The sequence below is a fragment of the Ascaphus truei genome, chromosome 15, assembly GCF_040206685.1.
Source record: "Ascaphus truei isolate aAscTru1 chromosome 15, aAscTru1.hap1, whole genome shotgun sequence".
In the NCBI taxonomy this organism is placed as follows: Eukaryota; Metazoa; Chordata; class Amphibia; order Anura; family Ascaphidae; genus Ascaphus; species Ascaphus truei.
In genome coordinates this window covers 40,767,533-40,791,058 of record NC_134497.1, presented here as the reverse complement: position 1 = coordinate 40,791,058, position 23,526 = coordinate 40,767,533, and the positions used below count along the sequence as shown (strand labels likewise).

Below are 23,526 nucleotides of genomic sequence, written 5' to 3'. Positions count from 1 at the left end.
CCCCCTCTGTCTCTCTCCCCCCCTCTGTCTCTCTCCCCCCCCTCTGTCTCTCTCCCCCCCTCTGTCTCTCTCCCCCCCTCTGTCTCTCTCCCCCCCTCTGTCTCTCCCCCCCCTCTCTCTCTCCCCCCTCTGTCTCTCTCCCCCCCTCTGTCTCTCTCCCCCCCTCTGTCTCTCTCCCCCCTCTGTCTCTCTCCCCCCCTCTGTCTCTCTCCCCCCCTCTGTCTCTCTCCCCCCCTCAGTCTCTCTCCCCCCCTCTGTCTCTCTCCCCCCTCTGTCTCACTCTCCGTCTCACTCTCCGTCTCTCACTCTCTGTCTCTCACTCTCTGTCTCACTCTCTGTCTCACTCTCTGTCTCACTCTCTGTCTCACTCTCTGTCTCACTCTCTGTCTCACTCTGTCTCTCTCTGTCTGTCTGTCTCTGTCTGTCTCTCTCTCTCTCTCTGTCTTATCTTAACTGCCCTATTCTTACACCAAAATAACCTATACTGCTTTCTTCCAGATCTGACTCAAGTTTCACACGGGAGACCTCGGAAGACAGGTAGGGAACACCTCCCCTCCAGTATAGTACCTTGAGGGATTGCGGATCAGGTAAGATCCCAGACGGGATTGCTGCTTTAGATATTGATCTCTGAGGAAGTAGCTCTGTTGCTACGAAACGCGTATGACTGTCACTCTTTTATATATTTTTTCATAGCCTGTGATCCTTCGGTAGAACCTAGTGTGTCTCTGCACCGCGTCTGACGCTCTGTATACACGACGCTCCGTGGAGGAGACTGCGCGACTAGCAGTGACGTCATTGACTGGTGCACTGTATACCAAATCTCTACTGGAGTCCTGCATAGCGCTGTGGTATACAGAGTATCACATATGGACATTTCGAACTAGTCATCATTGGTATGTGACTGTTCCACTATAAGGACTTTCAATCTACCTCTGACATACATCTGATTGGTACGATACCATCCTGTTTGAGGGGGCGCCAGCTGTGAGACGGATTTCTGTTGCCAGGATTGAGAGGGGCCACCGCCACTGATGAGCCGTGACGACTCCTTGCTACCATCGCCACTACCTGCTGATTGGTAACCTCTGTGTTTATCACAGTCAATGCTTTTACCCTACTTATCTGATGTACGCAGATTACTTATTTTTTACTGATAGAATGTATCTTTATGTACCTCACCATGTGCGTTTTGCGCTGTTTTCTTGTTTGTTTCCCTAGTGCTTAGAGTGTGAGACTCTAATTGATACGGCTGCAGAAGCTTGTCTATTCACCTGTTACGGTTTTGTATTTATTATATATGAACTATTTCCCTTTACTGGGTATCTGGGTATACACAACTGGTTGATTCAAATCACTTTATGTGTCATATCACTGTGAAGATTTATTAGTTGCACACTTACAATCACTTTGTCTGTCCTCCAGTATAGTACCTTGAGGGATTGCGGATCAGGTAAGATCCCAGGCAGGATTGCTGCTTTAGATATTGTGAAGAGGGGGCATCCAGACACTGGTTAATACGTTCAGAAGTCATTCACATCTGGGGTTTTTTTCCTGATTAGTGGGGTCAACACACACCACACACACACACACACCTAATTGTAGTACTGTACAGTATAAGTGTAATACAATAAATAAACTGTTATGTATGTAGCCCCGGTAACAAATGGGGGCTATATATCTTTCTTCTACTGGTGTAAGTCCTGCAAAGGGCAGGCCGCCAGTAGTTATCATGGGTTTTCTCTGCTTCAATCACGACACGTGATTGGTGGAGGTAGGTCCCTTACTCTGTGTGCATGCATGAGACACAGGGGAGGGCCTGCTGACATCATGAGGGGTGGGGCTGGCTAACCTTAGTACTGCCTGTTCTTGTAAGTGGCAAGTTAGTTCTGTTCTGTCCTGGGAGCTGGAGGAGTTGGAGTGCCTGACTGAACAGTCATGATTAGAGTGAGACCTGTGCTAGGAGGAGAAACTCAGGGCCAGTCTGAGTAGAGCGGATAGCACTATAGGCAGTGGGCCAATGCCCCTCACCCTGCTCAGGGGGTGAGGGGGGGTGGATCTTGCCTCACCCAGAGGAAATTCCCTTGGGGTGGGTGTCGGGGTATTGGAGCCCCATACAGCCCATCCAGCAGGGGTACAACCTGGAGGAGAAGGAGTGGAGGAAAGACCCTGTGTACATTTGGAAGCACTGCTGTGTATGACCTGCTGTGTACTACTACAGAAAGAATAAAGAGACATTGTTAAAAGCAGCAAAGACTGTGTGTGAGACTAAGATCTCTTGCCCTGGGCCAAGGGCTTCTCTGGGAGGATCTTAACCTATTCCCTAGTTCTCGCCAGAGATGGAGGCGCTGCACCGTTGCTAGAGAAGATGGAGGCATATACCCCAGAAGCCTGTCCCTGTTATCCCCAATACCACTGCGGGAGACTCAGCCCTCCTGTTCCTCACAGGTACGCGCACCACCATAGTACATGTAGCCAGCACTCAATACACCCTAGAGGTCCAGTCTGCGACAGGGGGGGGGAATATGGGTTACATTTGGAGGCGCAGCTGAGATCCAGAACAGGACAGGCTTTCAGCGAAGCAGAGCGGGAAAAGTGAAGTGCACCTTCCAGGCAAGTACTGGAGAGAGTAGGGCATTTATGAATACCAGGGGTAGTCAGGGGAGCATGGATTCCCGCACAGTATGCCCTGGGTGCCCTAAGAGGGTGTTGTAAGATGGGTGTGAGGCTATAGCTGTCTTAGTCCCTTGAGGCAGGTAGTGTGAGGCAACTGGGGGGGTTAGCCTGTTAACTTGTCCAGGCACCATGGCCAGGGCCCGCACTATGAGTGGCCAAAAGTAGGAGACGCCCGTACCCTAGGGAGATGCCCGGGTACACTAGCCAGCACCCACATAAAACACACCAGAGAGTACTTGTAGGGACCGTCAGCGAGTGCGGTGCACAGACAAAGAGTTCTGCCTAGCCTGGGGTATGCCACATCATATCAGTGGGCAAAACAGTCAGAAAGAGCATGCAGAGAGCAGTCCGCGAGCAGTGTGAGAGCAGTTAGTGTCTAGGAACGAGTTGTGCACTAGACACTGAGAATAGTGAAATCATACATTTGGAGGACTCATCAAAGATGGCGGCCGTCACTACATGTGCTCCGCGGAGCAAGCAAGAGTTAAAAATGGCGATAGCAGTGCCATCCACGGCCCAGCAGCTAGCAGCCGTCCCAAAATGGCGACTCCCGCCAATCCTGGATCACGCACGTGAAGCATGCAAGGAGACTGTCCGAGAAATGTGGAGAGAGATGTGCAGGGGTTTGGCGCCAAACCCAGATCCCCTGCAAAAGGAGCGGCGCGTAAGCCGAAAGCCCACCCACCTGTGCTGTGACTGGTCGACAGACAAAGCCATGTCACACTGAGAGAAGTGCCCCTCCTCTTGTTTCCACCAGAGGGAGGGGGCACTGCAAGAGCCAATCAGAAGCGTCCACTCCAGCGAAGGGAGGGACAGGAAGTGAGAGCGAGGAACTTCACTTCTGTCTGGCATTCGAAGAGCAAGGAGCTGAATTATTGAACTGTTCAACCCCTGCGTGCATAATGTTGGAGCTAAGCACAACTATCTTCCAACTCCCAGGAGGCTTCCTGGTGGTGGAGATCGAGGGCCGAGAGTATCTCTGGTGCCTGTGCGCCCACTGCAGGACGCCCGGACCGGCCGCAAGCACCAAAGCAAGATGCCCTCAATGTGGCACGTACTACCTATGGCCTAACGAACCATGGCCCATACTAAAGACCCCTCCGGGTGCCTCTCCGGGAACCCTAATTGAGGTGGCGGAGACAACAGACGAGGCTGCCCTAGTTCCCTGCCTCCCCCCTGCAGTGGGAACCAAGGCCCAGCCAACTACAGAGCCGAGAGAAACTTCGGCGGAGAAGAGTGCGACCGCAGTGGAGGTACCGGAGCGGGCCCATTTTCGTACCACTACCCAATGGCGGTGCCGCAAAAGACCCAGGTGACTCCCTAGTGGAGAATCCGACCAAATCATCTTCGGAGGAAGAAGATGGCGTCCCATCGGTGGCGATGCGCCTACCGGCGAACCACCCCAGCTGTAAGAAAGATGGCGGTCCACTTACTGGAGAGAGGGAGCAGACGAGTCCGGACACCCACCAACGGCGAGCGCTGGTGCGGCCTGAGGCCCGTAGAAGTCCCACGGCCGTGGTGATCCCAGTGCGGCGGAGACGGGATCCGAGACGGCTCCGGAGGAACCAAAGGTCATCAGCCGGCAGCGGAGCGGTAAGGAGACTCCACCACCCCCTTACTCCCGCCAGGCTAAGAAGGAACCTGCAGAGGACGAGAGAGAGAGGCTTGCGGCCTACCTGCCCGTACGCAGACACTATGATCCACCACCGCCCCTTCCGGTCCTCGACGCACTTCCGGTGCGTGACCACGGAGCGGATGGAGATTCCGCGGGCGCCAACGATGACGTCACTTCTGGTTCTGGCTGGCATGGAGACCCGGCGGCCATCTTTGTGGCCCGAGGAGACGCCTTGGCGGCTACACTTGCCAACCTTGACTGCCACGGCGTTCACAGAGGAACACGAAGCACGTTGGAGAGCGCAAACAAGAAAGTGCCCACTGGTCGCGGTATTACCCGCTTGCTGGACATTGATTCGGACATTGCTGTTGTCCCAGCCCCAACTGCCCCGGCCTCGTCACGAGTTATGACACCCGGGACCTAGCGGGGATAAGTTAAGCAAATACCCCAAATATTCCAAAGATTTGAGGGATTGGGAATTGAGTGACGAAGGGTCTGATGGGGTGATACCATATGCTAATGTGATACGTGTGCCTAACCCTGTACCTTTTTCTCCTGCGTCTAGAGGGAGGGCCCGAGGGTCCCATACTCCTGCAGAGACAGGGCCTGTAAGCCAAGTGGTTCATAAGATGAACTCCACCATCTACATCAATGCAAAAGGTAGACGCAGTTGCTCGCACTCTACAGAGGCGATCACGTCCGGTGTCTCATCCCAAGCTGAGTCCGAGATAGATACTGCTAGCCCCTTATCAGAGTATGAGCACTGTGACAAGTGGTGGGCACCCCTGTTCACTGGGTACCACAAAGGTATGGACCGCACCAGGTTCCTGTTAATTAGGAACAACATAGTCGACCACTGGTGGGCGGTAGGTGCCTATACACCCCAGGAGGTGGCGGATGAGTTAGAGCACAGATACCAAGAGATAGAGCAGAAGATCATTCTTCCTAAGGGGCCTAGTATATTGTATGATGACATTGCTCCTGCAGAACCAGAGTTTTGGGTACTGCCAAGCAGGGCGGGCCACAGGAAGCTTTCCAAGTTGAGCCGGGCAGACAGAGCCATAGTGGCCAGGTATAGGCAGTCACACGGGTATGAGTTCCCTTATGTGCCTGAGCCCATAATGAGGGAGATAGAGGAGCACAGAGATAGCTTGCTCAGGGAGGTCGTGCAAGAGTACTTACAGACAAAGTTCGGTAAGGCGGGTTACCACAATGAAGACCGAATCAGTGAGGTGGTCCGGGCCTGGAGTGTGGGGAGATGCATATACATGCACAGTGTGATATACCGGCCAGAGTCTGGGTCGGTACAGCCCTACCACATTATTGTAACTGATCACAATGGGCGGGAGGTACGGAAGCCTGACCCAAGACATTATTATTAGTTAGGTTCTCCACGTTGGGAGGTACCTCTGCATTATACACCATCTGGGTAGATGGTCTGAGTTGTCTGCGCTAATGAACTGTGTTTTGTTTCCCAGATGTTCATCTGCAGGATGGTGCGGCTAAAGTTAGGTCCAAGTGGGGACCATTGGATTCCACCAAAGGGAGAATGTAGCCCCGGTAAGAAATGGGGGCTATATATCTTTCTTCTTCTGGTGTAAGTCCTGCTAAGGGCAGGCCGCCAGTAGTTATCATGGGTTTTCTCTGCTTCAAGCCCTGCTGTGATTGGTGGAGGTAGGTCCCTGACTCTGTGTGCAGGCATGAGAGACAGGGGAGGGCCTGCTGACATCATGAGGGGTGGGGCTGGCTAAACTTAGTACTGCCTGTTCCTGTAAGTGGCAAGTTTTGTTCTGTCCTGGGAGCTGGAGGAGTTGGAGTGCCTGACTGAACATTCATGATTAGAGTGAGACCTGTGCTAGGAGGAGAAACTCAGGCCCAGTCTGAGTAGAGCGAATAGCACTATAGGCGGTGAACCAATGCCCCTCACCCTGCTCAGGGGGTGAGGTGGGGATCTTGCCTCACTCATGAAATACCCTTGGGGTGGGTGTCGGGGTATTGGAGCCCCATACAGCCCATCCTGCAGGGGTACAACCTGGAGGAGAAGGAGTGGAGGAAAGACCCTGTGTAAATTTGGAAGCACTGCTGTGTATGACCTGCTGTGTACTACTACAGAAAGAATAAAGAGACATTGCTGCTTTTAACAAAGACTGTGTGTGAGACTAAGATCTGTCGCCCTGGGACCAGGGCTTCTCTGGGAGGATCTTAACCTATTCCCTAGGTCTCGCCAGAGATGGAAGCGCTGCACCGTTGCTAGAGAAGATGGAGGCATATACCCCAGAAGCCTGTCCGTTATCCCCAATACCACCGCGGGAGACTCAGGCCCTCCTGTTCCACACAGGTATGCACCACCATGGTACATGTAGCCATCCCTCAATACACCCTAGAGGTCCAGTCTGTGACCGGGGGGGGCGGGGGAATATGGGTTACATGTACAAAACGAATCCTGTTATTAGTTCTTACTAGGAATTTATTCAATTCTTTTTTTAAGGGGCGGGGCTAGGTAGCGAGATTTTTTGGTTGGGCGATTACATTTTTTTGTGGGGGGAGGGCATAATTTCTGTTGGCGGCCCTGATGGGGGAGAAGGTATAGAGTGAATGGGAAGAGGTAGAATTAATAATACAGCATAAATGTTGACTAATAAATGTATTAGATAAATATCATTATAATATTCATTTTTAGTAATATCATTTGTGGTATTAATACATTTTTTTCTGTCCCGCTTTTTCATTTTCAAAATCTGGTCACCCTATTATTGCATAATCTGTGAGCTGTTATTATTGGTTCCTGTTCGGGGTTCTCTCATATAATTGGGATCCTGTGCAGGTGGAGGCGCTGCCACTTTATAGATTTGTTAACCCAGGCTCCCAGTAGCGGAGGCTCATCTCTGTGAGCCTACAGGTAACACCAGCACCAGCAGTCCCTTCATGCTAGAGGGAAAAAGGGCTACATTTGGCATCTTAAGAGTGATGCATTTAAAGTGATCATTTTAAGTGACAATAATAGTTAGACTATAGTTATATATTTACTTTCTTCATGCAAGACCAATAACCTCAGCTGATATGACATGGATCTAATTGCATTCTCTTTACAGGTATGTCCCTGATCATCTGCAAGTCCTGTTTTAAAAGAATTATCCTCCTGGCTTGTACTATTAATTTCTCTTGGTATGTCCCTGATCATCTGCAAGTCCTGTTTTAAAAGAATTATCCTCCTGTCTTGTACTATTAATTTCTCTTGGTATGTCCCTGATCATCTGCAAGTCCTGTTTTAAAAGAATTATCCTCCTGGCTTGTACTATTAATTTCTCTTGGTATGTTTGAATATCAAAAGGTGTTTATTACCCCCCCCCCCCTCTTCTGTGTACTGTTAATTGACCAACTGGAACAAGCTGATTTATTGGGGCGGGGGGAGGGTCATGTGACTGCTTTAGATGTATAAAACAAATATCCCCCTACATTGGCAGGATAGCATTGGCATCTTAAGAGTCATGCATTTAAAGTGACAATAATAGTTAGACTATAGTTTGACTAGAGGTGACTGGTGACTGCATCTTTCTGCAAACTCTTTTACTCAAGGCAACAAACGGTGAGCTTTTATGACCACACTATGATCCCATGCTTGTTAACCTGCATATTTTAACTCCCCACCCCTTTACAACTTATTTCACTGCAGCCTCTCCCAAAACTGACTGCACAAAACACTGAAACCCTGAATTGACTCTAGCATTGCAATGCAGCAAAACATTTGACAAGGAACAGGCTCACCCCTGCTGTTTAGTCTGCACACACTCACTTTGCTCACAACAGCTTCATGCAGCACTGCCTACCTCTGGCATAATGAACCTGCTATGTATTTTAACTTTTTTCTTTCTCCTGGCCTCATGGAGATGTTACTCCCTCTATCCACTATAAACTCCTCCTTCCTGGCCGACACCCAACATCACCATACACCCTGGACTACTCAAAAGCCTTGCACTATCTACTGAATGTTGGTGGAGAACTCTAAAAACCAGCACACCAACCACTGCTCACTCTAATGGCAAACACCACAAATTTACAACTTGCAAACAACTACCCAAATTTCTACTCATACTATTACTCTCTTTAGCAGGTGATATTGAACCTAACCCAGGTCCTCCCATTTCAACTCTGTCCCATGCCCCTGAGAATTCTACCTTTAAATTCCAAAAAGGGCTATCTGTCGCCCATATAAACATCCGGAGCCTGCTGCCCAAACTGGACGAATTAAGGGCATGGTGCCTTATGCATAAACCAAAAGTCATCGTTCTTACAGAAACATGGTTAACCCCTAAAACCGCTGATGCAAATATCGCCATTCAGGGATACTCCATTTTTAGGAGAGATAGGTCAAAGAGAGGAGGAGGGGTGTTATTTTATATTGCAGACACATTACAATTTACACTGTTAAATTGCCCCCCAAGCCCACCCTCTTTTGAAATTCTAGTTGGCAAAATCTACCTCCCCTTTTCTAAGCCCATGTTGCTCGCTGGCATCTACCGCCCCCCTAAAATCCCTGACTGATATCACCCAATTTCTTGGCTCCATTTCCTCTCAGAATGAGAAGAGTGAGCTGCTAGTTCTTGTGGATTTCAACTTCAATTGGCTTGACCCTAAAAACCACAAAATCCAGATACAACTCAAGTCACTTAACCTATCACAACTCATTTCCCAACCCACACGGACAAACCTGAAATCGCATAATCATTCTTTGCTAGACTGGATTCTCTCCTCAGCAGAATCCAATCCTCTGGCATCCTTCCTGATATTTTCAGTGACCATGCAATAGTGTACTGTGTAAGGAAAATTAAACCGCCCCATTCAAACCCTAAAGTTCTCCTCACTAGAACATTTAAAAACTTTAACCCACAACAGTTTGTGGATGACCTTACCAACTGCCCATGGCACAGAATCGATTTAATTCCCGACCCTGATTCTGCTCTCGACTATTTCCAATCCGAGTTCTTAAAACTCTGCGATACCCATGCTCCACTACGCAAAATAAGGGTACGGGGCGCCCATCTTCCATGGGTTACAACTGACCTTATTGCACTCTACCAGCTCAGAGATACCTTGTGGAAAAGCTACAAAGTAACTGGCACTACAGATGCATGCGGAATATGTGCACAAGGCAAACAAGGCACGCAAAAGCACAATATTACTCTGACAATCTCCACCAAAATACATCAAACCCAGCTAACTTCTTGAAGGTTATCAACAATATATTCCAGCCTCCTAACCATCAACAACCAAGGGGATATTACTCTGACAAACCCCACTGACATTGCAAATGCATTCAATGATTACTTTGTGGGGTGTGCCACTAACTTATTAGCGAAACGCAGCCCAAACCACAAATCTGAATCTCATCCTGGGAGTACACACATAGCCCCACCCCCTCCCAACACTGCCCACAATTTTCAATTTGGCCCAGTATCTGAAGAGGAGATTACACAAGCGCTCCTCAAACTAAAACTAAGCAGCCAATGCGGACCTAACTTACTACAATCTAGTCGGTGGTTTGGGGTATGAGTCCCAACAACAGTGCTCAATCCAATTCTGAACTGTTAATCAATAACAGGTTTAAGTCCACATATCATGGTAGTAGGAAACTGATATAGCTAGGAGATAGAGTATTGGACCCAGTGCTATTTGAATGCAGCAAAGACACTGAGTATAATGATAATAGTCCACGTGTCAGAGTAAATGAAGGGTTAACATACCATTGATGTGTAGGATTCTGTCATACCGGACCCTTGTGCTGCAGCACTGTTCCTGGTCATCAAATCTCCATGTGAAGGAGAAATACAATACTCACAGATAGCTGATTCCTTTGCTGCATGCAGCACGCTCAATATTCAAGTAGAAGTAGAAATCCTAGGATTCAAGTGGTGCACAGCCAAGTAGAGTAGGGGACCAGCAAGGTGTGGGTTAAAATATATATTTATTGATACAACATGGTATAGGGGACACACACTCTGACGCGTTTCGGACTGGTATAGTCCTTAGTCATAGAGCTGATTCGCGCCATTCATCCCCACACTCTTAAAGAACATACTCCGCCCACCTGCGTCATCGCGCTGCCTGATTTTGGCGCGAAAATCGCCGAAGTACAACCTGATTGGCTGCTACTCACAGCGAATGGGATAGCTTGCTGCCGTGGGTATGTATCGAGAGGAGGGGAATGACGCGCGTCTAGCACCAGCGCGTAGAACCCTCAGCTGATACAGGCAGCGTCGTTGCTAAGTGCTGTACCCAAACAATAACATTGGGCCATCTATCCCAGTGTATAACACATTGCTATGTATTGCTATGCGAGCTAGCAAGGGGGAAACGGGGGGGGGGTGGACAAAAAGACATGTGGGGAGGAAAAAAGGATTAAAATTAGCATGATAAAACATGTTAAACTAAAAACATAGAAACATATAAAACATACAGAGACAATTAAACATTGTATAGCGAATCTAAAACTGAAATGGAGGTGACATATTCAGGTACAGGACAATAATTAATCTTCAATATTTCCATATAACCATATTCAATTAATATTCATGAGAACAATATAACGTATGTACTAATACATTTTTACTTGTTGTAGTAAATAAAGAAACCTGTATTACACTTGTCTATAAACATTGTACAATGCACAATATGGGGAGACTCCTATTAAGCCAAATTGTCTTGAGGATATTGATTGAGACAATTAGTATATCTGATAAGCGAACAAAATAACAGGTCTCAAACGCAAACTAATCATATATATCAAATAGATAATAGTGGATACTGGGTTTTATTCTAGCAGTGGTGTCTAGCAATAAATGTTAATTTAATTTAATTGTACAAAAGCTTATTAGATTTTTTTGGACCATGCATAGGGCAAGTCAAACATAGATTGGGCACACTAATTAAGTTGAAATAGAGAAACAGATGTTTATATGTTCAGTTAAGGAAATGTTTAAGCTCCCAATCTTGATTCATGCCCCTGGGTGCCAATGTCCCAAGGGCATAAATCCAGAACATCTCCCTGCGGTTCAATGATGCCTCCCTGTGTCCTCCTCTAGGATGTGTAGAGATGTTCTCAATGGCGCTGTATGTGAGTGTTTTAATAGATCCTGAGGGGCATATATTAAAATGGCGCGCTACAGGAAAGCGTTCATCACGGTTCTTGATACTGCGGATATGCTCTGTAATTCTGACTTTCAGTGTCCTAATGGTCCTGCCTATATAGCCACTGCCACATGCACATTTCAGTATATAAATTACAAAGTTAGTATTGCATGTCATAAAGGACTCTATGCGGTGAACATGACCAGTGTGAATGTCTCTTACTGATTTTAATGGTTCAGCATATCTACAGAGATTGCATTGGCCACATTTAAAGAATCCCTTAGGTAGATGTTTAGTATTTTTAACCTTAGAGCCAAACAGACTAGGAGATACATAATTGCCGATGGTCTTAGCTTTTTTGAAAACCATTCTGGGTTTTTGCATGGTGTAGGAATCCAAATCTGCGTCCAATTTCAGAATTCCCCAATGTTTTTGTAAAATGAACCTAATCTGTTCCGCTTGTTTGGAGAAAGTGGTTATGAAGAGTATGCACTGGTTGATTCCATTATTACGTAATGTTTTTTTGGGGTTTTCTCTTTTTTAATAGGTACTCTCGATATGTTTGTAGGGCATGATTAAATGCACTCTCCAGATCCCTCTCTCCATAGCCACGATCCCTGAACGTTTGCTTCAGTTCCTCGGCTTGTTCCATAAAGGATTCTTTTGTGGAACATAGCCTCCTCAATCTCAGGAATTGTCCTTTGGGTATGCCCTTTATGAGTGATCTTGGATGGGCACTATTTGATCTGAGCAGGGAATTTTTGGAGTTTGTTTTCCTGTAGATGTTGGTCTGTATTTCTTGGCCAACATCTATATACAAATGTAGGTCTAAATAGTCAATCTGTGAGTCACTATATGAATGTGTAAACTTCAAGTTGTACGTATTCGCCTCAAGATACTCAAAGAAAGCGTGTAAAGTGTCGGTGTCCCCATCTACTATATATTTCTGAAAGCACTGTATGTCTGCGTCCCTAGCGGCAATCTCATTGGTCCCTTGGCCCGCCCGCCCCCGCACACCTCTCATTGGCCTGAGGCGTTGTGCCGGGCCAAAGGCAGGGACACACAGGGACACACACACACACACACACACACACACACACACACACACTCTCTCTCTGTCCTCTCCCCCCCCATCACACTCACCTCCCTCTCCACTCACCTCCCTCCCGCTCAACTCTCTCCCGCTCCACTCACCTCCCTCTCCACTCACCTCCCTCCCGCTCAACTCTCTCCACCTCCCGCTCCACTCACCTCCCTCTCCACTCTCCTCCCTCCTGCTCAACTCCCTCCCCGGCGCGGGGACAGGCAGTGGGCAGGGCAGCCTGCCGCTGCCTCCACTCACCTCCCGCTCCCTCTACTCACCTCCCGCTCCACTCACCTCCCCGGCGCGGGGACAGGCAGTGGGCAGGGCAGCCTGCCGCTGCCTCCACTCACCTCCCGCTTTCTCCACTCACCTCCCGCTCACCTCCCCTCACCTCCCGATCACCTCCCCTTCACCTCCCCTCACCTCCCCTTCACCTCCCCTCACCTCCCGCTCACCTCCCTCCCGCTCACCTCCCTGGCGCGGGGACAGGCATTGGCCAGGGCAGCCTACCGCTGCCACGCGGCACCTAAGATGGAAGGACCACTTCCTCCCTCGCGGACTAACTAACATGGCGGCGGCCAGAAAGAGAGGTGAGTGTGTGTGTGTGTGTGAGTGAGTGACTGTGTGTGTGTGTGTGTGTCACAGCGTGACAGTGTGTGTGTGGGACACTGTGTGTGTGTCTGTGCGTGTGTGTGTGTGTGTGTGTGTGTGTGTGTGTTACACTGTGTCTCAGACACTGTAGAGTGGGGACCGGAGCTACACATGGGGGGGGGGGGGGTCAGGAGCGGAAAAAGATACAAGGGGAGTGGAGAGGAGGGACCCGTCAATTTAAAGCAAACCAACCCCCCTCCTGTCCACTGCCCCCCCCTCCTGTCCACTGCCACCCCCCTCCTGTCCACTGTCACCCCCCCTCCTGTCCACTCTCCCCCCCTCCTGTCCACTGTCACCCCCCCTCCTGTCCACTGTCACCCCCCTCCTGTCCACTGTCACCCCCCCTCCTGTCCACTCTCCCCCCCCTCCTGTCCACTCTCCCCCCCTCCTGTCCACTCTCCCCCCCCTCCTGTCCACTCTCCCCCCCTCCCATCCCCTCCTGTCCACTGTCCTTTCACCTGTCCCCCCTCCTGTCCACTCTCCCCCCCTCCCATCCCTTCCTGTCCACTGTCCTTTCCACTGTCCCCCGTCCCCCCCACCCGCCCACTGTCCCGCCCACTGTCCCCCCCCCTCCCCTTGGCCACTGTCCCCCCCCTCCTGTCCACTTCCCCCCCCTCCTGTCCACTTTCCCCCCCTCCTGTCCACTGTCCCCCCCTCCTTTTCCCCCGTCCCCCTCCCCTCCTTTTCCCCCCCTCTCTCCCCCCCCCTTTTCCTAGCGCTAAATGTAACTCACGGCCAACGCCGGCTCCCCCCCACCACCCCTGCTCACCTTTCTCCCCCCCGCTCCCTTTTCTCCCCCCCGCTCCCTTTTCTCCCCCCCCCCCCCCCGCTCCCCTTTCTCCCCCCCCCCCACTCCCCTTTCTCCCCCCCCCGCTCCCCTTTCTCCCCCCCCCCGCTCCCCTTTCTCCCCCCCCCCGCTCCCCTTTCTCCCCCCCCCCACTCCCCTTTCTCCCCCCCCCCCACTCCCCTTTCTCCCCCCCCGCTCCCCTTTCTCCCCCCCCGCTCCCCTTTCTCCCCCCCCGCTCCCCTTTCTCCCCCCCCGCTCCCCTTTCTCCCCCCCCGCTCCCCTTTCTCCCCCCCGCTCCCCTTTCTCCCCCCCCCGCTCCCCTTTTCCCCCCCCCCGCTCCCCTTTCTCCCCCCCCCCCGCTCCCCTTTCTCCCCCCCCCCGCTCCCCTTTCTCCCCCCCCGCTCCCCTTTCTCCCCTCCCCGCTCCCCTTTCTCCCCCCCCCGCTCCCCTTTCTCCCCCCCCCGCTCCCCTTTCTCCCCCCCCCGCTCCCCTTTCTCCCCTCCCCGCTCCCCTTTCTCCCCCCCCGCTCCCCTTTCTCCCCCCCCCGCTCCCCTTTCTCCCCCCCCCGCTCCCCTTTCTCCCCCCCGCTCCCCTTTCTCCCCCCCCCCGCTCCCCTTTCTCCCCCCCCCCCCACTCCCCTTTCTCCCCCCCCCCCACTCCCCTTTCTCCCCCCCCCCCCCACTCCCCTTTCTCCCCCCCCGCTCCCCTTTCTCCCCCCCCCGCTCCCCTTTCTCCCCCCCCGCTCCCCTTCCTCCCCTCCCCGCTCCCCTTTCTCCCCTCCCCGCTCCCCTTTCTCCCCTCCCCGCTCCCCTTTCTCCCCCCCCCCCCGCTCCGCTCCCCTTTCTCCCCCCCCCCGCTCCCCTCCCCCCGCCTGCTCCCCTCCCCCCCCCCTCTCCCCTCCCCCCCCCTCTCCCCTCCCCCCTCCTCCCCTACCCCCTCCCCCTCCTCCACTCCCCCCTCCTCCCCTCCCCCCCTCCCCCTCCTCCACTCCCCCCTCCTCCCCTTTCCCTCCCCCCCTCCCCTTTCCCTCCCCCTCCTCCCCTTTCCCTCCCCCCTCCTCCCCTTTCCCTCCCCCCTCCTCCCCTTTCCCTCCCCCCTCCTCCCCTTTCCCTCCCCCCTCCTCCCCTTTCCCTCCCCCCTCCTCCCCTTTCCCTCCCCCTCCTCCCCTATCCCTCCCCCCCTCCCCCCTCCTCCCCTTTCCCTCCCCTTTCCCTCCCCCTCCCCCTCCCCTTTCCCCCCCCCTCCCTTTCACCCACCCTTACTCCGCCCGCCTCTGCCTTTCACCCACCGCCTCACAGCCGCTGCATGCACTCAACAGACTCCCGCCACACTCGACACATACCTGCCGCCACACTCACCTGCTGCCTCCCGCCCCTACACACCGACATCACTGACCCACCGCCTCACACCCTAGCAGGACCCCCACTCACAGAGAGCACTCACAACCCACGCGACACCTGCCGCCTCACACCCTAGCAGGACCCCACTCACAGACAGCACTCACAACCCACACGCCACCTGCCGCCTCACACCCTAGCAGGACTCCCACTCACAGACAGCACTCACAACCCACGCGCCACCTGCCGCCTCACACCCTAGCAGGACCCCCACTCACAGACAGCACTCACAACCCACGCGCCACCTGCCGCCTCACACCCTAGCAGGACACATGCCTCACATTTTTACATCTGTTATGTCACCAAAATATACATTGTACTGTGGTGTGTTTACAATAAACCATTTTTAAAACAACATCGTATTACATTTTATTCCATCTTTCTTTTCAACATTATTATTCAACCTTTACAACAAATACTCACCTATTGTTCCACGATTTATAAATAATACTACCTATTACGCATTTACATCCCGGGCAACGCCGGGTCTCTCAGCTAGTTCCAAATAAATAATAAATCGTCAATGAAGCGACGATAGAAAATAATATTTTCTCTAAATGGGTTAGTGTCACCAAAAATATAAGTGGATTCCCAAAATCCCATATAAAGACACCACTGCTAGAATAAAACTCAGTGTCCACTATTATCTATTTGATATATATGATTAGTTTGCGTTTGAGACCTGTTGTTTTGTTCGCTTATCAGATATACTAATTGTCTCAATCAATATCCTCAAGACAATTTGGCTTAATATGAGTCTCCCCATATTGTGCATTGTACAATGTTTATAGACAAGTGTAATACAGGTTTCTTTATTTACTACAACAAGTAAAAATGTATTAGTACATACGTTATATTGTTCTCATGAATATTAATTGAATATGGTTATATGGAAATATTGAAGATTAATTATTGTCCTGTACCTGAATATGTCACCTCCATTTCAGTTTTAGATTCGCTATACAATGTTTAATTGTCTCTGTATGTTTTATATGTTTCTATGTTTTTAGTTTAACATGTTTTATCATGCTAATTTTAATCCTTTTTTCCTCCCCACATGTCTTTTTGTCCAACCCCCCCACACCTCCCCACCCCCGTTTCCCCCTTGCTAGCTCGCATAGCAATACATAGCAATGTGTTATACACTGGGATAGATGGCCCAATGTTATTGTTTGGGTTCAGCACTTAGCAACGACGCTGCCTGTATCAGCTGAGGGGTCTACGCGCTGGTGCTAGACGCGCGTCATTCCCCTCCTCTCGATACATACCCACGGCAACAAGCTATCCCATTCGCTGTGAGTAGCAGCCAATCAGGTTGTACTTCGGCGATTTTCGCGCCAAAATCAGGCAGCGCGATGACGCAGGGGGCGGAGTATGTTCTTTAAGAGTGTGGGGATGAATGGCGCGAATCAGCTCTATGACTAAGGACTATACCAGTCCGAAACGCGTCAGAGTGTGTGTCCCCTATACCATGTTGTATCAATAAATATATATTTTAACCCACACCTTGCTGGCCCCCTACTCTACTTGGCTGTGCACCGCTGGAATCCTAGGATTTCTACTTCTACTTACTACAATCTAGGTTCCTACGACTTGGTGCCCCAGCCATTGCCAAACCAATTGCAGCCATAGTCAACTCTATCCTGTCTGCAGGCCATATCCCTAAGACCTGGAAAACTGCCAGAGTTGTCCCAATCTTCAAAAGTGGGGACAAACAAACTGTCTCAAACTACAGGCCAATCTCACTTCTCCCAATCCTATCCAAAGTCATGGGAAAATGTGTCCACTCCCAATTAAGCGATTTCTATACCAAGACAAATTTCCCTAGCCAATTCCAATCTGGCTTTCGTCCCAAACACTCCACCGTAACTACCCTGCTAAAAGTTTGCAATGAAATCCAGTGTGGAATGGAACGGGGACAACTCACTGGTGCAGTATTCCTAGATTTTGCAAAGGCTTTTGACACAGTTGATCATGCTATCCTGCTTAACAAACTCCAGAGCTCTGGAATAGGGAAGCATGCTCTAAACTGGTTTCAGTCCTACCTATCAGGAAGATCCCAACATGTGTCCATCTCAGGCTCTAACTCGAACCAACTGGACATCACCTGTGGTGTCCCACAAGGCTCTGTTCTGGGGCCCCTACTCTTCTCAGTGTTCATTAATGATCTTCCCACAGCTTGTAAGGAAGCCTCAATACACATGTATGCAGATGACACAATCCTATATGCACACAGCCATAGCCTCTCTGACCTTCAACACATACTTCAGTCTGACTTTTTGAGACTCGAAAACTGGATTTCCCAAAACAAACTGTTTTTAAACACTGACAAGACTGTAACAATGGTATTTGGGACCAAGACTAAATTTGTAAAGCTTCCAGAGACTGAGCTCCTGATTAGAACCAACGCTAACACCACCCTAACCCCTGTCACCAGTTTTAAATATCTGGGCTTATGGTTTGACTCCCACTTAACATTCGGAATGCACATTGATACCCTGACAACCAAGACCTATGCCAAGCAAGGGGTACTTTACAGGAACAAATCCTCCCTAAGTCTCCTGGTCAGAAAGCGTATCGCACAGCAGATGCTAATGCCAATTATTGACTATGGAGACATAGTATATGGCTCGGCACCTCAAACCCACCTTAGCAAACTTGACATCCTCTACAATTCAATTTGTCGTTTTGTTCTCCAATGCAACTACAACACACATCACTGCGAAATGCTCAAAGAACTAGATTGGTCATCACTAGAGTCTAGGCGCAAAGTTCACCTTTCCTGTCTTGCCTTTAAATTCTTTATGGGCAAGCTACCCAGCTATCTGAACAAGCTCCTCACCCCTACCACTTGCAGCACTCATCACCTGAGATCAGACTCCAAAAGACTGTTCATGGTCCCAGGGCTCAACAAAGTATCCGGCCGTTCCTCCTTCTCCTACCGTGCACCCCAAAACTGGAACAACCTACCAGAGACTCTCACATCCACCACCAGTTTAAGTTCTTTCAAATCTAAGGCTGTCTCACACTTTAATCTGGTCTGTAACTGTTTCATACACCCATAATATATATTTTCTTTAACTGTGCACGCAATGTCTTGTATATAATGTATACCCTGTTCATTTATGTAACTGTATTTGTAACCATGTATTATTTGTCTTACTCTGTGCCCAGGACATACTTGAAAATGAGAGGTAACTCTCAATGTATTACTTCCTGGTAAAATAAATAAATAAATAATCTACACAGCATGTGACACGTGATCCATTTTGAAGTCTAAAAACTACAACTCCCATGATCCCTTTAGTGTGAGCATGCGCAGTAGGACACAGAGCTGTGACCTGGATGTAGTAATTGTTTCCACTGCCGGGAAAGTGAGCTTCGACTGCAGCAGAGAGAAGGTGTGTGTGTGTGTGTGTGTGTCTCTCCGTCTCTGGGTCTCTCCGTCTCTGGGTCTCTCCGTCTCTGGCCTGCCTGGGGTTAGTCTCTTAGGCTGCGCTTATACAGCCGGCGACGCGACTGATGATGTCACCCGTCGCCATTGCGAAAGTTGAATTTCAATTTTAGGCTACATCACTTTGAAAGGAGAAGGCAGAGGGACGGAGAAGCTCCTGATTGGCTGCAAGGGGAAACCGTAGCAAAAAAAAAAAATAGCACAAATTCGGTGACTACCAGATTTTGCTTTGTCGCCGTTGCGTGCACTATAAGCGACGGCTACAATGCATTTGTTTTGCTGCAACGCGCCCTCTGCCAGCACTATAAGCGCAGCTTAAGGCTGCATCCATAGAGGGTACAGTCATGTGGAGGCGCGTGGAGGCTGATGGAAAGCGGGTGCTTTCCCTGGCCATAGAATAGAACGCGCGCCATCTGTTCGCCTATCTAGGGGTGTACCAATGACGTCACGGAGCTGGTTCGCTCTCATTGGGCGAAACGCTAACATGACCGCCCTATTGCACGAGAAATCCCTCCTGCCTCCACATGGGCCCGCACGCTGCATGGACGGGATCACTGCCTTGAGGCAGTCTGATCGCGCAGCATGCGGACGCGTCCGTGCGGTCGTACCCTCTATAGACACAGCCAAAGGCTTTTTATATAGTAGGTGCTGGTGCGCACTCGGTATTGCACGTTGCATGCCCGGCGTTGCACGTGGCGTGCCCGGTGTTGCGCGCTTCAGTTATATATGGTAAGCTGTGGCGTGCGCGGCTAGGCGGTGTGGCTATAGACATCACAGCGATATGTGAAAGCCCTACGCGATATATAAATGTTCACCTCAAAAACTGTACAGAATAAATAAAACACCACGGCTCAGATACATCAAATTCTGTTCAAGTGGAGTTAATATCGCCCCCGGGGAAATAATAAACAAATGAATGTTATTTCCGCAATTCTATTGTGGTATAGATCAAGATCGAGGTGGTAATATACTGGGTTCGATATTTGGGCCAGTCTCGCGATATGGGAATTAACGCGACCGTTAATGTGTTACATACCGCATTGGGTTAATATTTCTATCATAGGATTCTGTATTGTCTATTACTACAGAAACCTATGATCAAAATAACATTAACCCATTTCATGCCTGTGGTTACCAAGGTATACCACAGGCACCAAAGGGGTTAATACTTTATTTTAAAAAAAACCATTAGCTAACCTGTTGACCCCGTTAGTTGCCAGTCAAGCATTCTAGTCGCTGAGGCAATTAAGGGGTTAACCACTCAACACCCCCACCCCCGGAAGCCTAACCACCCTCCCTGGAGCAACTACCGCCATCACCCACGTCCCCTACCTCCGCCCCCCTTCTAGACTAATGCCCAATATCCCTATTAGACAAATATATATGTTTAAAACAAAACAAAAAAAAACATTCAAAGTACATTTTACACATAAAATCATTGATTATCACTGTGGATAACTAGGCCCTTTCCATGGTGGGCCCAGATATCTACATTAGCGATAAATGGTAACCCAGAAATAAATAAATACATCAACAATATTAAAATACATTAATAACCTCCCTACATGGAGAGGGAGTGGCTCAGTGAGTAAAAGACACTGACTGGCACTGACAGTTTGAAGCAGGGGAGCCTGGTTCAATTACTGGTGTCGGCTCCTTGTGACCTTGGGCAAGTCACTTTATCTCCCTGTGCCTCAGGCACCAAAAAACATAGATTGTAAGCTCCACGGGGCAGGGACCTGTGCCTGCAAAATGTCTCTGTAAAGCGCTATGTATAATTAGCAGCGCTATACAAAAACATGCTATTATTATTATTATTACATTACCTCAGTGGCTAACCGCTAAGGTAATGAAGGGAATTGGTGGATTTACCATGTGATGAATGCCCCTTTTGGGTGCTCGGATGTCGCCTTGAAGAGAGGAAATTGCATTTCTTTTTTTGGAACCACATTCCTTTTTTGGAAAAAATAAAAAAAGTGTATATGTATGTGTGGGTAAAATAATAGAGAAGAACAAGAACACAGCGCACACCTCATAGTGTAGTATTAAAATTTACTTGACAAGAAAAAGAAAAAAACGCACTTACAAAAAATCAGTGCAATGTGAGCACTGAATATGAACACTCCAGCAGCTTGGTAGTCAGGATTCGCTGCCCGGTTGTTCCTCCCTGTTCAGACGCGTCCGTCAGTTCCTGTGGATTGGGACTAGTTCTTCACAGTCCAGGGGACTCCCGCATTACGTGGGACTCGCGTCACCACGTCGTAACGTCACTGCTGCAATAGCAACCGGCACCACAACAACAAAGGGAGGAACTAGGAGGAGCTAGGAGAAGGATGGTGTTCTGAAAGTCTGCCAGCCTTTCTCCCGAGCCCTCCTTCGTTCTTCTCAAGCAGCTGCACCCTCTAGATTACCACGGTCTGCTACAGCTAACCAAAACCACCCTACGTGTTTCAAGGCATGTGCCTCTTCATCAGGGGTGTGGCTTTGGTTTGTGAGAATTACCTATATATACCCATAAAACAAGATTAGATAAATTAAGAACTGTTGGAGGAGCACCTTTAAAAGGTTTTTATCAGTGCAGTGGTAGGTGCATTACGTGTAATTTTAAGAATTTTAATGACATTTTGAATAAAAGGATAGAGACGTTTGAAGAAGTCATTGATAATAAGGCCTAATTCTTTAGGGATAAAATGGATTACAAAAATGGTCAACAAAGAAATTTGAGTACAAAAAATAAAGATATAAACAAAGAGAAAAATAAAATACAGAATAAATATCACAAAGTACCCACTAATTTGGATCCTAAAGGGAGAGAACATATAGGACATCAAACAATAGAGAGTGTCTAGTCCCAAGTCGTCTACACAATTAGTTGCCCCAGCTAATTCTAGAAGGCCTGAAACTAACACTGGGACACTCAGACCTCATTTTGGGTCTAGGTTCTCCCCCCTAAGGAGATTAGAATCCCCTATAGGTCGTGGAGAACAAAGGCGTAATACAAGTTCAAATATGGGTGCGAGGCCTAAAACTCAGGTCAGTAAAAATAACAAAACAGTGGATAATTTACCTATGATTTGTACTCCCCAGGGGTCTTTTTTAGGAAGGGCAACAAGATCAAGGACAAGGGATATGCACAGAGAAAGACCTAGACAAACTAAGAAAGGAGCCTGCAAAGAAAGACTTCTTCAAACCCCGCAGGAAGTAAGTGTACATATACCAAAGACTAGGATGGGTAAAAGAGGAGGGAGAGAGAAAGGTGAGAAGCTACAAAATTTGGTATCCTAGTTAAGAAGTACTTAGAGAAATAGATATCTTCAATCTCTCATCTAACACATTAAATAATCAACATGCAAGTGCTCTTAAAAAAGGCTTATCCTTTGCACCCAGTAGTGCACCAAAGTTATTTTCTATTCATTGACCTTAACAAATTTGTAAGGAAAGTCACCTTGAAAAGACATTTCTCTAAAATGAGTATGTTATACAATAATGAAGATGATCCTAGTTCCCAATCTCTCACAATGCAAGATCAAGATACTCTGTAATGTATGATTTCCTTGCTGGAGAGCAATGAGATCTGTAATTACAGTAGAATGAAGGAAACCATTCTGAAAATGTAGGGGGATAGATCAAGATGAATGTCCAGCACCTGACCAAATAATATCAGAACCCGCCTACTCACATACACAATTCAAACCAAAATCAGTATTCTATCCATTACATTCGAAATGTAAATTTTTAGACACATTTTACTAGTTAGTATAGAGATTTTAAATTGTTATGCGATCAGGAAGCTTCAATTAAAATAAAAAATAATCTCTCACAATGGGAGACAAAGGCCATTAAAAAGATCTTAAAGAGGATGAGGAAATTATAATATGACAGGCTGACAAGGGAGGCGGCATCATTGTAGAAAATAAGATGGACTATACGAAGGAAGCACTAAGACTTCTACAAGATAAAACTTCATATAAAATTTTAAAGAAAGATCCAACAAAACATTTTAAAGAAAGTTTAGATCTAATCTTAAATGATGCCGCCGTAGAAAATCCACAAGGATTTAAATACACCTCCAGGTTGACCCATAATTTCTGGGATTAATTCACTAACTGCGAATTTATCTAAATATTTAGACCAATATCTCCAGAAATATGTGGTTAATTTAGAGTCACATAGTAAAGATACCACTCATGTCCTTAATCTTATACGGGACATTGAGGTGGCATACCGGATTTTATTGGGTGTCATGTGATGTGGAATCTCTATATTCCAATATCCCACACACATTTGGAATACAGGCAGTGGAATACTTTTTAAGGATAGATGACAGTATTTCCACCATACAAAGGGAATTTATTTTAACATGTGTCCAATTCCTTTTAACACATAACTATTTTAGATTTAATGAGAATTTTTATATCCAAACGAAAGGAACAGCAATGGGTACGTCCTTTTCTCCCAGTTATGCAAACTTAATGATGGGTTTCTGGGAGCAGAATTTTATTTGGAATGGCAATCCATTTCTAGAACATTTAGGATTTTATCGTCGCTTTATAGATGATATTTTAATAATATGGAAGGGAACAGTAGATGAGTTGGTTTCATTTTTAGATTATATGAAAAACAATCCTTTTAACCTAAAATTAACCCACCATTATGAATTACATATTTAACCCATATTCCCTCCCCCCCCCCCGGTCGCAGACTGGACCCCTATGGTGTAGTGAGGGCTGGCTACGTGTA

General features: G+C 48.5%; 1 protein-coding gene across 1 annotated transcript in view; it reads left to right on the top strand.

Annotated features, from left to right (window-relative positions):
* The window catches only part of LOC142466376 (uncharacterized), a 69,273-nt gene that overhangs the window by 38,143 nt on the left and 7,604 nt on the right, over positions 1-23,526 (top strand). The window lies entirely within an intron of this gene.